This window comes from Equus przewalskii, chromosome 27 (genome assembly GCF_037783145.1).
Source record: "Equus przewalskii isolate Varuska chromosome 27, EquPr2, whole genome shotgun sequence".
Lineage (NCBI taxonomy): Eukaryota > Metazoa > Chordata > Mammalia > Perissodactyla > Equidae > Equus > Equus przewalskii.
Genome location: NC_091857.1, coordinates 40,265,167 through 40,278,879, shown reverse-complemented (window position 1 = coordinate 40,278,879; position 13,713 = coordinate 40,265,167). Strand labels below are relative to the sequence as shown.

Genomic DNA, 13,713 nt, shown 5'->3' with positions numbered 1-13,713 from the left:
AAGTTCAATTACATATTTTATTTTTTTGTTATTGTTGAGGAAGATTCTCTCTGCGTGTACATCCATGCCCATCTTCCTCTACTTCGTGTGTGGGCTGTCGCCACAGCATGGCTGACGAGCCATGTTGGTCCACGCCTGGGATCCAAACCTGCAAACCCGGGGCCAAAGGGGAGCGTGGGAACTTAACCACTACGCCACAAGGCCAGCCCCCACATATTTTATTTTTAATCCTTTGGATCAAGGGCCAGAGAGTAAGTATTTCAGACTTTGTGGTCATATATCTCTGTTGCTTACAAACTCAGGAAGGCTGTCAGCCGTGGGGCTGGGGCCAGGAAGCAGCTTCCCCAGAGGCCGTCCTCCTTGACTGGGGCGCATTCCTCCAGCAACCAGAGAACTCCTTCTTTCTTGCAGACGTCTAGCTTATGGCCTGGGCTCGGGGTGCGGTGGGGGGACTATTTCTGACAGTGGCCCTCCACGGTGCCAGGTAGACCTGCAGCGAGTGCCCTCAGGGCTGCGCTGGGGGGCTGCGCACACCTCCCTGTAAAGCCTCTGGGCGGGTCTGCAATGTGGGGAGGAACCCTGGGTCCACCCCCAGGGAGGAGCAAGGCGCAGGGCAGAGGAGCTCCTGGACTAGCTCCCAGGAGACCCAGGAGGAGCCGGGAACAGGACTAAGACAGGATGGCCTGAAGAGGCGGGAGGGAGCAAGCCAGGCCCTGGGACACAGGTCAGGCACCGTCCATGTCCACAGCCCGGGCAGTCCTCGTGCTGAGCGAGGGGGACCAATGCTGCAGGGTGGAGGGGCTCCCACAGCTCTGGCCGTGGGGCTGGAGTCACCCTCTTCTGCTGTTGCTGGGCTGCCACTGTGCCCCAGAGGCCTGGCCTGAGAGCTACAAGATGCCCTATTTTGTATAGAAGCATTTGGACAACACCGAATAACCCCTTCTTCTCTCTCCGGTCTGACTAGCACACTTTACAGCTTCACGTCACAAGTCACCTTGGACAAAATCCTTGTCAACAGCATCTGTGCTAGCATCCCCTGCCGGCTGCTGTGGGGACCCGGGAGTCTGGAATCTCTGTCAAGTTCCGATGCACAGTATATCCCCAACAGAGGAAATCAAAAGCAACCCACAGGAATTAGAACCGAGAAACCACAGAGGAGACTATTCAAAAGGAGAATATAAACTTCGATTATTATTCTGCAATTATTTCCAATAAGAAACAAGAAAATCTCTGTGGGCCTGTTTTATGACACAAAGTCACTTATTGTATTCCAAAACTGTGCTTGGGGGTTTCCATGGGTTTCTTTATTAATTATTCCCTTGCCGTGCATCAAACCAAGTTAGGGACCTCACCGGGAAGACGCCCACGCCCTGTGATGAACCAGGCGGGAGAGACGGGACGGGCTGAAACTCCAACACCGGAGCGTGTGACGCGATCCAGGAGAGGAGAACCGGGCAAACGTCGCAGTCTCCAGCCCCACCGAGGAGACGCCGGCACAGGCTGGCACACACAGCCACTAGGACTGGCCCCAGGGGTCTCCTAATGGGGACCGAAGCAAGGAGGAAACAATCTGAGACGCGGAAGCAGAACGCCCAGATCCCTCATGGAGAAAGAGCTTAATGCCACCAGAGTCTCGAGCAGTCCAGGTCAAACCAAACAGATGTTTTTAAAAAGGTAGATGGTAAAAAGCTGTCTGGATTCTGGATTCTTTGCAATGAAATTATTCTGGAGAAATAATGCTTAAAGAAGTCAGGTAAACACAAGGAACGTCTCCCCAGCTGCTGGAGACACGTTTTTGAAAAATAAATGTCTACAGTCTCTCTCTGCATCAGGGTCTTCATTTGGGTTTGGAGGGAAGCTGAGCACAGTGGTGGGCTCCAGTCTCTAGTCTGCCCCCCATGTGGGAAGAGGCGGCAAAGACGCCAGCCGTTACGGGGGTGGGCTGTGCTCTCTGAGCCCCTGGCCCCACAGGTACAACCCTGGGTGGGGCCACCACAAGCTGAGACCAAGTTGCCCTGGTGGCTTCCTGTCACATTTCTTATCCTCTTTCTTAAAATGAGAAATTGTGATTTCTCCATCTCCATCATAACTCTAACCCAAAGGAGACAAAATATTTATATCGAGACATATCACAATTTATAAAAAATACATTCATAAAAAGAAAAACTTGCAAAATGTGCACAGACTCTCATATTTAAAATTCCTGCAGAATGAATCAGATAAACCTGAAAGCTGAGGGGCAGTGACGAGGCCTGTGTGCACTGATTCAAAGGCTCCCGGCTAGGGCCCTGTCAGAAGCACACCGCCCCAGTGCACACAGCCTCCACGGTGCAATCAGCAAACACCCAGCCGATGGCAGCTTCTCCGGAATCTACGAATGAGGCACCGCGAGAAGGGGAAATACACAGAAAACACAAGCCAGGAGACACGCGGTCACCAGAAACTGATGGAGGATTCCAGCTGATCTCGTGAAAGACAGAAGGTGAGGCTGTCAGAGACCCTCTGCTGGGTCATCCTGACATCTGTGTGTCTGTCCTGGGTTATGTGGGCCATGCTGTCAATGGAGGCAGCTGTTCTAACTGCGCTTTCTGGATCCCGTATTTGTCTATTTGGTGTCCACTCATCACAGGGCAAATTATATTCACCTTATTTTCTTTTGCTGGATAGTCTGGCACTTGGGGGGGGGGTCTCACAGCCCCAGGGAGAGATGGCCCCTCCCAGGGCTGATCGGGTCTCAGAGACGGCCGAGGGCTGGGCCAGGAAGGCATCCTTATGCAAACCGCCCCTCCTCCTCCAACTCTCACGAGCCAGTGTTGCTCCCCTACCCTGAATCAACCCAGGGCCAGGCACCAAGCACAGAGAGACCACCCCTACTGCCCAAAGCCCACCAGAATTAGTAAAAGTGGCCAATTCTAAGCTGTTTACCCTGCCTGGCCTTGCCCCCTGTGGAAACCCCAAGACAGGCTCTGGCCTGGGCCTTCCCCTCACTCCTTTCCGCCTCTTCCCCAAACCTGGTACTCCCAAGTGGTGTGGCGTGGCATGGCATGGTGTGGCGTGTCTCTCCCCTAGGGAAACCTAAGTAATCAAGCCTTCTTCAACGGCACTGGCCTCTCCGTGCCATCCCGCAGGCACCAAGGAGGCAGCAGGAGAGCTCCCGAGACCTGCCTGGTCTGACAACACCACAGCCACTTAGGCTCCTTTTAACAAAGGGCAAATCACAGTCTCCAAACACAAGGATGAGGTGGCGTCCTGACTGTCACCTTACACAATCCTGTTTGACACTTGCTCCACATTCATGCAAAAAGTTAGATAGAAACGGCAGTTCCATACATTTTACCTTCATTTCATAAAGTGATAATTTGGTTTTTTCCTCATCAAATGACACAACCCAGTGCACAGTGACCCCTCCCAACATCATAAATGTCGTATTTTTCACTTTCTTGAAAGTCAGAGTGATTTGGAATCCACGGGCATGACAAGGCAAATGGCGCCCTAATTGTGGTGCATCTGGGTGCCGTGGACTGGAGAGGCGCGTCAGCCGTTTTTACTGCCTATTAATTCACTTCAGAGTCATTCCACACGAAGTCACCAGAGCCGAGGTGACGTCCTAACTCTGCATCTACCGTTTTCTCCTTTTTCTTCCTGTTTCTCCCTTCCACCTTTAGGATTACTTAAGAGAAACATAAAAATAGAATTCCGCATTCATGAGCGTCAAGAAATTCACAGCAGAATGGCAACGATTTGCTGCATCAGATACGGTTTCTATAACCATTAAATTGACAGTTTATAATGTAAAAAAATACTTCAAAGCTCTTTTTTTCCACTTTAAAAGTACATCGATTCCTAACTTCAGCTGCCACATCTCTGCAAGTTAATAACCATTGAATTCTAGGAGAATGTCATAAATAGCCATACACCATTTAGCACCTGACACTCCTGGTATCTAATTGAGTTTATTTTTATCTGTGTCCTAGAGTAAAAACTCCAAAATTTAATGTTCCTAGAATATTAATTTAGTTAAAACTCTACTTCTACTCTTAGAAGGAAAAAAAAAAGAGTTGATTCCATTAAAATTTTAAACTCCCTACATGAGTCACTCATTAATTATTCACGTATAATCAACACATGGGAAATTATAACATTACCTAACAATATTAAAGCGTCTCAGAAATATCTGTTAATAAGAAAAATAGCAAATATTCATTCATTGACCCAAGAAATAGTGAGCGGCTCCCATGTGCTGGGACTGCCCCAAGAGCTGGGGACACGTTGTGAATGAAAGGACAGTGACAACTGCCTCTGTGGGGCCGACGTTCTGATGAGGACAAGACGACTGTCAACAACTAAATGACCCAGCACGTCGGAAGACAGGGTGCTGCTCTGGGCAGACGACTGGGGCGGGAGGGCTGCAGCGGGTGCACCGGCCGCTCTGAGGAGACTGCCACCGAGCAAGGACTGGGGTGGTGAGGGAGCCACTGAGCACCTGGGGAAGTGTCACCAGAAAAGAGAAGGACAAACACCCATGGGCAGCGCCCGGCACAGCCCAGGAACAGCCAGGAGGCCGGACCGGCACAGGGGGCAGCCACGAGGTCCTGGAGGGTCAGCTGGTGGGGCCTCGTGGGCCAGAGCGTGGAGCTGCAGTCACTGTGCCCAGGAGTTTGCCTGGTCCCGGCCTGCGGCTGTGCGGAGAAGGCATGCGGGGAGCACTGACGCAGGGACCGGCTGGGAGACGAGCGCAAACAGACAGACTGCTGGCTCGGAGCGTGTGACAGCGGTGGACGAGGTGATGAGAACGAGGCTCTGGGTGCGTGTTAACCGCACAGGGGACAGGCTCTCCCAACGGCTTGGATGTGGTGTGGAAAAGCAAGGATGGCCCCGGCTTTTGGCCTGAGAGACAGGAAGACGGCAGCAGGTTGAGGAGTCAGGAGTTCGTCTGACGTCTGAAGGAGGAGAGGAGGTGAGCCCCAGGAGAAGATGTGTGTGGACCCGGGTGTGAGTCTGGAGAGCAGGGGGCAGGCCTGGGCTGGAGACTCCGGTGTGGGACTCACATGCACAGAGGCGGGAGTGGATGAGATTCCCAAGTAAGGAGCATAGACAGAGCGGGGAAACCAGGACTGAGCTGGCAAGGGCACTGCTGCGGGAGGTTACGAGACGGGAAGGACGGACAGGGAGCAGCCACTGAGGCAGAGTGCGCAGGATGAGTCTATCAAGGGACCATCACCTGCCAGTCACCACATATGTATTAGCTCACTTCCGCTTCACCAAACCTCAGTGAAGGAGACTCTGAACGAGCGCAGCAGGGGCAGCCTGGACGAGGCCAACGTTTCTTTTACAACCATCTGGGATGCCCTTCAAGTCTTTGTGGGTGGAACTGTGCAGTGTACAACCTGCACGGCTGTACAGTGTGGCCATGATGACAGCACAGTGGTCCCCCTGGTTGAAGATGCGCTCTACCATCTACTAGCCAGGGGGCCTTGGGCAAGATCTCACCCTGTTGGTTCCTCGAATTCCTCATCTGTACAACACGGATGACAGTGACGGCACACACCCTAGGCTCACTGGGAGGACCAAACGAGGGCAGGGCAGGATGTGGTGCCCACCTCGGCTTTAGCTGCTGTTGCCTCATCAGTGCCACCACTTTATAAAGAGGAGCCTGGCAGGTGGAGAGGCTGAGCGGCTTGTTCAAGCTCACACACAGGGTAGGCGGCAGAACACTGTTCAGAATCCAGGAGCCAAGCTCTTCCCTCCTCTACGACGTTGCCCAATCAAAGCAGGAACACGACTACTCAAGTCTTTTTTTAAATATGCTAAAATTCCTTACAATATTAAGTCAAAATAACACATACAGTCACGCGCCACGCAACGACGTTCGGTCAACAAAGACCGCGTATACGACAGTGGTGCCATGAGATTAGTCCCATACAGCCTAGGAGTGCAGTGGGCTGTACTGTCTAGGTTTGCATAAGTACACTCTGCGATGCTCACACAACGACCAAATGCCTGATGGCCATTGCTCTGAATGTTCCAACGCTGTCATTAAGCAACGCATGAATGCACGTGTTTCTTTAAATGGACACATTTCTATTTTCTTTATTAAAATGGTTTCAAACAGATTAGGATACGTAGTTTTCAGTCAGTCTACTTGCAACATTCCTCCACTCAATTAAGATCATGAATTCAATTAGATTTTTTTCGTTTTCTTTTAAGGTGACCTTACCAAAGAATTTTGGATTAACACTAAAATCTACATTTCTCAAATAGGTATAGCAGCCATTGGATTTGAAACCAAAAAAGGGGGAAATAAAGCACTGAGTGGAAGCCTCTATAATTAGCTCCAACAGGTTAAAGTGACCTAAAGCCAGGAAGCAGCCAGAGATAGTGGCATGTAGACAGCAAAGGGGGCCCATAGATGGCTCAGGCGACAGGCAGAGGGATCAGGTGGCCCATGGATGACTAAGGTGGCCTATGCATGGCTAAGGTGGTCCACGGATGGCAAAGGTGGCCCATGGATAACTGAGGTGGCCCACGGACGGCTGAGGTGGCCCACGGATGGCTGAGGTGGCCCATGGATGACTAAGGTGGCACAGGTTGGCTAAGGTGGCCCACAGATGATGAAGGTGGCCCAGGTTGGCTAAGGTGGCCCACAGATGATGAAGGTGGCCCAGGTTGGCTAAGGTGGCGCATGGGTGAATGATGGCCATAGGGGAACATCTCAAATCTGCAAGGACTCAAGCTACGTGGGCCTGACTCCTAGTTAGAAAGCTCTGATTCCTATTACAGATTGAGAGAAAGTTTGAAAGAAACACTGTTATCTCACACAAATTTGAAACCCAACTGGGTATACAATTGACAGCCACACTTCAAACAGGTATTTCTTTAAAGATTAGTTTTGGAAGCATCTTTTAAAAACAATGCTTTCTATTACTGATTATTAAAAACAAAATAGAACACCAACCTTTTGAAATATAAAGCAAAACTGGTTGATTCTTCAAAGAAAACGAAGTGACTTTGCTCATCCAGCATAGAAAACCTCCAGCCAAGTTAATCTATTAGTAAATGATTTCAGGGGTTTTTTTAATTGCATATTTGTAGATGAAAGAAATGACGTAAACATACATATGTGCAAGGAATGTACAGAAAGGACAAAAATGATCAGATCTGACTAAAAACTCAAAGGAGGCAAAATAGAAAACAAAAAAGCTAAAGAGATTAGAGGTGTGACAGGCTGGACCCACAGGGTGGAAAGTCGAGAGCACACAGTCCGTGGTCTAAAGACCAGAACACGCCAACAGGAATACACTCAAGGTTATGATGAAGAAAACGTCCCAGAAACAAAGATCGGAATCTGCCACCAAACAGACACTCGTGTGCACAGAAAAGGTGATGAAAAGCAATGAACGCCCAGATGTTTCTCAGCAGTATTACTGCAAATCGTGAATAAAGAATTCTCAGGGAGTCTAGACCAAAGCAGTCTAATCACTGAGACAGAGCCAGGCTGGGGGACGGCGAGGCAGGTTACTACCGAGTCCAGAGAGGAAAGTGTGACTCCCAACCCGGGCTCCCGCCAAGCTGTCGCTCAACCACAAAGGCGGGGGGGGGTCCTCGAAATCCTGAGTCCTGGTGTGGGGCAGCATCTCTAGAGACCGAGTGCACAGGCACCTGAGGATCCACCCCACCCCCAGACCTGTACCCCCACAAACTGCCGGCAGGTCTGTGGGGGGCAGGAGGGTACGATCACCCGAGGCTCCCAGGAGAGCTGGGTGCCATCCTGGGCCAACACTGAGAGGGAGGTCCCTCATTCGCTCCGGCCAGAGACACCTCTACTGGCTGGAGTCTCCCTCCACCCTAAAATTCTGGCATCCTGGGCCCGGCGGCGGAACGTGAGCCCCTGGACCACAGCATTGATCTGGGCAGCTGCCTGGCCAGACCCGACCCCCGTGAACCCTGTCCCCCCAACACGGAGGCTGAGAAGAGTGCGAACACAGGGGACGAACGAGGCAACGTGGCCAGAAAAGGAGAAGCAAGCGCAAGAGAAGAGAAAGCGGAGAGCTGAAACACTGTGTCACGTCTTCACTGTACACGGCAACTTTTCTCTAAAGATCACACACACACACACAAATCCCGGGTAATTCAGTCTTATTGAAATTGGCACTCTGTCACCACACATTTAGAACTTGACAGTACAGCCTGGCTGTTGCTCTGGGTTTTTTTCTGGTTTTCATTTTATCTTAATTACTACCTATTTGAAATAGCAAAGTAAAGTAAAATCATGTTACACGTGAACTATACAAGCAAAGTAATCATTTTTTAAAGACTGGAGCAGATGTACCTTGGAAACTGTACTTTGAATTCTGTTAACACAGGAAGCCCCCTCTTTGAACTCAATTTAGTACAGTTAAATATATAAATTATTTGATAAAATTAACTTACAAATCAGGTCACTCACTGAACCAAACCAGCCGTAAGTGTTCCACACGTCTGCCCCTGGGTCCTCTCAGAGTTAACACAAAGCCAGCGGACAGAAACTCTTCTGAAGGAGAGAGGTATCTGGGCTCAGGCGGGAAGACACCGAGAACTGTAACAAGGACGAGAAGACGAGCTTTTTCTCAGCAGCCGCCTGCTCCTCGTCTTGGAGCGTTCCTCCAGCGCCACCCACCGGCTGAAGTTGTCCACGCGGGGAACCCATGGCCGTTCCCAGCCAGGCCTGCCCCTCGTCGCTTGGTCTGGGGGTCCTGTGGGCCACAAACGACGTCAAGCACATCAACATCCGACAAGCCCTCTCTGGGGCCAGGATGAGCGGGACACCTGAGAGGGCAGGAGGGGAGCTCGGCGGTGAGGACACGTCTTGTCCTGACTGGGTGGCTGTGTGCTTGTGCGCACATTTGTCAGAACCCATCAAACTAACACACTCAAAACGGGTGATTTTTACGGTATGTAAATTATATCTCGATGAATCCAACTTAACAAAGACCACGGAAAAAAAGGAAATTGTACAAGAAAGTCATAGTCTTAACTTGAAACAAAGTAGAAAATACGTGGATTTCAAGAAGAATGAATGAATGGATTCCACAAAACAGGACGAACAAGCTGGAGGAGACTGGAGATGAAGCAAGCCCGTGGTTCCTCTCTCCACCAGAAAGTGAAGGACGCTGACCTGCCGGATCCACTGACACGGACTATGTCACCATTAGCCATCAGCCCCGCTCTAGAGGAGGACACCAGGCGGGGGAGGAGGAGAGGGGCAGGGTAAGTCCCCATCCACACCCGACACGGTGGGAGCTAGGACACGGTCCAGGGAGCAAGGAACAAGGAGCAGACAGGCACCCACAGCTGCTAAGATAACCAGTGGAGGGGCATGGCTGCCAACCCGGCTGCTGACCCAGCACCCCCTCCCCAAGCCCCTTGCCCTGCCCCCGTGACAGGGACGATGCAAGACTTAAACACTCGTTTTCTCAGCTGGCCACAGAACACAGTTCTGGCCAATGAAATATAAGTGAAAGTAGGCTGGAGGATTCTGGAATCCCCCTGATGAAAAGGACGGAAATGGGTGCACTGCTTTCCCCTTTCCAGTTGTTCCTGCCTTGATCGTAGATGTGAAGGCCGGAGCTGCGGCAGCCACAGACAACCACATCTGCAGAGACACTGAACCAGACTTCTGTCGTGGTTGTGGTCTTAACCAACTCTAGCAAAAGCCTACCTCTGCATTACTTATTATGAAATAAGTAAACAAATAAATACCTAGTTGTTTAAGACATCAGAGATTGTGTTTTCTGTTACTTTCAGCTAAAAGCACTCCTAACTGACACAGCAAGAGAAGCGTAAGTGAGCTGAATCCTCTATCTGAATGGAAAGTCAACAGATAACATACACATCTAAAATTTATAAATTAAAAACCGGACAGTGTATTCTGTAGAAACAGGAAGCACAGCAGGGACTGCCATCTGTGCCCAGCAGCCACTCCCGCTTCCCTGGTGAGGCAGCGCACCCACACGGCCAGCCACGGAGAACAACTTTCCCAGCCCCCTTGCAACGGGTCGTGGTCACGTGACTACAGTTATGTCCACTGGGGTGAAAGTGTCACGTGGCAGCTCTGGGGACCTTCTCAGGAGACAGCATGCACGCGCCCTTGTCACCCTTTCTCCAGCACACACCCCGCTGTGGGTGAGTTCACGGGAGCACAGCAGACCGAACACCAGCACAGAAAGGGTCTGGGGCCATGCAGCCTGTCCAATGTGCAGACGCTGCTGTGGGGGGGCAGCCCCTCCCCGGGCAAGGTCCCTTACGCTGCGTCTGTGTCACCTGTAGCCATCCTAACACTGTCCAATCCAGAAGCACAGATGTCCGCAACCCTTCAAAAGCGTGCCTGCTGCCTCTGAGGAGGGCGAGGGCTGTGGCCGACTGCTTCTCATCAGAAGCCCCTAAATTACCCGCTCTGACTTTGAAGGCACCACTTTGATAGAAAACGAAATGAACAGAGGTCTGGTCTCCTCTCCCCCCGCCCCACGCACACCCACCAAGGCCCTGCCTCGCCGCCCCAACAGGCGTAGCCCTTCTGGGCCCACGAGGCTGCCGGAGTCGCTTCCCACCCCTGCTCCACAGCCCCCGCCCGAGCCCCCCTCCCCAGCCCAGCTGGAAAACCCGCTCACCTGCCGAGACTCGGTTCCACCCCACCCTCCCCCGGGAAGCTCACCACCCTCCTGCAGGACAGGCCGCCTCCCTCCGCCCCCACTCTGTCACAGCACCAGCAGACGCCATGGCTGTCCCCTGCTTACACCACGACCTGAGCCCACGGGACCATCCACACATCAAGGCTGCATCCTATCCCCAGTGCCCCTGGGGAAGTGGCACAGAGGCCCCATTCCACGGTGAAGGAAGAGGTCCCATCCCTCCCCTAGGGCAATGGGGCCCAGGGACCTCTCCCCGCTGCGGCCACTAAAGCATGAACGCAAGGGCGTGACGGGAAGACCACGTGGAACGCTCCAGCCCATGTCCAGAAGGCCGTGGGTCACACAACCAGGAGGCACACCAGCGGCCAGCAACAGTGCACAGCTGCCTGGGCACAGCAACGGGCCAACGAGGCGGTCGGGAGTCACCGTCTTCCAGATCCTCTGTCCCCACATCAGGGGCCGGGGTCTGTGCTGGGGGCTCAGGAGGCAGGTGAACTAGGGAGGCAGCGTCTTAGGGAGGGGAACCCAGACAATGATGCATCCACGGGAGGGCAGTCTGTGCTTCTAGAGTCCCTTCCATAGAGCCTTGGGGGTCAGGGGGAGACTTGAAAGAAGGAATACGGGGGGCACCTGCTCTCCCGCCTCCGCCCGTGGCCCCTCTGACCGGCTCTTGCACAGGGGCTCAGGCATTGGGCCATTATTCTATATTTCATCTCGAACAGAGCACGAAACACCTGGAAGACGGTCACCAGCCAACCTCAGAAGAGGAGGGGCCCACAGTCCCCACCCAGCCCCGCGAGGCTCTGGGGTTTTACTCACTCAAGTCACGCTTCAGTGTGAACTGTGCACGTCTTTCTCTCTGGGAACTTAAAGCCACGACACTTTAGAACTGGGAATCCAACCACTTTTCAGAAATTTTTCAAACCTAAGGCTCTTTAAATCGAGTTACTCAGATCATTTTTCAATTTTCTGAATGGAAAACAATCCAAAACCGCTAACTCTCTGTTGTCCCACGTCCACCAGTGTCCCGGGCCCCCGTGGCCGCCAGCAGGCGGCTGCGTCTCCCGGTGCCCTCAGGCCTGCCACTGCCCGGCGACAGGGCCCCCAGGGGGTCTGGAAATGAGGAGGCAGACGAGGCAGGGCATCCTGGCGCCGTGGGAACCCCTCCTGGCGTCCGCTCAAACACCACCCCCTGGGGAGGCCCCCCCACCCGCCTCGGTCCCCTCCTCCGACACTGCTCTCTGCTCCACCAGCTGCCAGCCCCACAGCACAGGTCCGGGGGCCTCGGTCAGGGCCGGCCCAGGGCACTCAGCTGCTGCTGGATAGACAAAGTGCAGGTCCCAGGGGAGTACAGACCTTTCTTGAACGCCACTGTGGGTTCCATGAACTGTGGTCCCCAGCGTGACAGACCGCGACGCCCTGGAGCCCACTGTGCATGCGAGACTCCACATTGCCACCCCTAAATCTGGCATCTGCAGCTTCAACTGGGGGTCCCTGCGGCTCAGCCTGGCTGAGGCCCCCGAGCTGAGGGAAAGCGTTAGGGACCCGCACCTCCGAAAGAGAGGTACCCCATTTATGTGAAACTGCTCCACGGTCCTTAACCGTCACCCACCCAGGCCGACAGAAGGAGGCCAGAGCCAGGACTGTGGGGACACTGGTGCCCGTCTCCCCCGAGGAGCGCGTCCTCCTCCGTCCTCCCTTCCCCTCCTGTCCTTCACTCCTTCCACCCGGGGGTGGGCTGGTTTTACGCGCCCCCCACTCAGGGCTCCAGCCTGGACCCGGGGCAGCTACAGGAGGAACAGTGGCCGGAGGCTGTGCTGGTGACCTGTCACGGCCTGCAGACGCCCAGTCCCGACTCCACTCCCGCCCAGCTGCGCTGTGCTGCTGGCTCTAGAGTGAGGGGGCCTCGGGGAGCAGCTGTGCACGGTCAGGCTCTCAGGAGGGTGCTCGGCTCAGCCCAACCCCGATGTCACCATGGACCCCGCCGCAGCACGAGGGTGGCAGAGTCTGCATCCGGTCCCACCCGCAGCACCCTCCCGGGGGTGGGGATGTGCCCGAGGCCCTCAGCTCACATCCTCGCTCTGTCTCCCGGGCCTTCACCTGAGCTCCCAGCAGACTCACGTCCTGCTCAGCCTGCTCTTCTTTCTTCTGATCTGCCTAATAAACGGAAGTGTGGGAGCAGGCTCGGCAGTGCCAGAAGGTCTCTGCGGTCTCGGCCGACATCTTGAGACATCTCTGTGCTCTGGGTCTGAGCTAGCGCCTGTCTCCCAGCCTCCTTGCCTCACCAGGAGCCACATTCTCCGGGTTCTTCAGTTGGGCCTCTTCCCCTCAGTCACTGAGCTCTCGAGATCCCTGACGTTTCTTTGCCCATTCACGGTGGTCGTGCCCTCGGGACGCAGCCACACTGCCGGGCTCCCGCTGAGCCGAGCCTAGGTACCAAGTGCCAGTAAAGCACAGAGGACAAGCCTCCCCACCTCTGGGCCCACACGCAGCGTGGCCGAGGCACTCAGGGCCTGCAGTTCTGTCCCCTGCATGGTGCTCCTGAGGCCTCCCAGGGCGGTGGAACGGCAGCCAGACGGCCCCGTGCAGCAGGCGCGCCCTTGGGGAGGTCGGCACACACTTCTGGGAAGGGCAGGAACATGGGGATTCGAGTCTCTGTTTTACACCTTCCTAAAAATGCAAAGCCATCCTTAGCTCCAGACCCCTGGCTTAGGCTCCACCCGGCACGTGCTGGGGAGGTCTCTGCCCCAGGTTTCTGGGTGCACAGCTGCCACCTCAGGGTCTGGGACTCAGCTCCTTGGCACAGTGCCTTGGTGTAGGCGGCCTTGAGGGCAAGGAGGCTGACTTATTCATCTTTGCGTCTCCAGGCCGGGCGCATGGGGTCCGGCTCCAGCAGGTTCTCAGATTTGCTGAATGAATGAGCACCGCTGACATGTTCAGGGGCCACTTACATTCCATATTTTGTGAAAAACATGTGCAAGGCTTTAGCCCCTAATTCCAGCACACTGTCTTGTCCTTATTGATTTGTAGGAATCTTCACATATTA

The 13,713-nt window shown here is 53.8% G+C and overlaps 1 protein-coding gene across 7 annotated transcripts in view; it reads right to left on the bottom strand.

The window, feature by feature from the left end:
- ADARB1 (adenosine deaminase RNA specific B1) overlaps positions 1 to 13,713 on the bottom strand; it is a 138,179-nt gene that overhangs the window by 66,124 nt on the left and 58,342 nt on the right. The gene's annotated exons all lie outside the window — the stretch shown is intronic.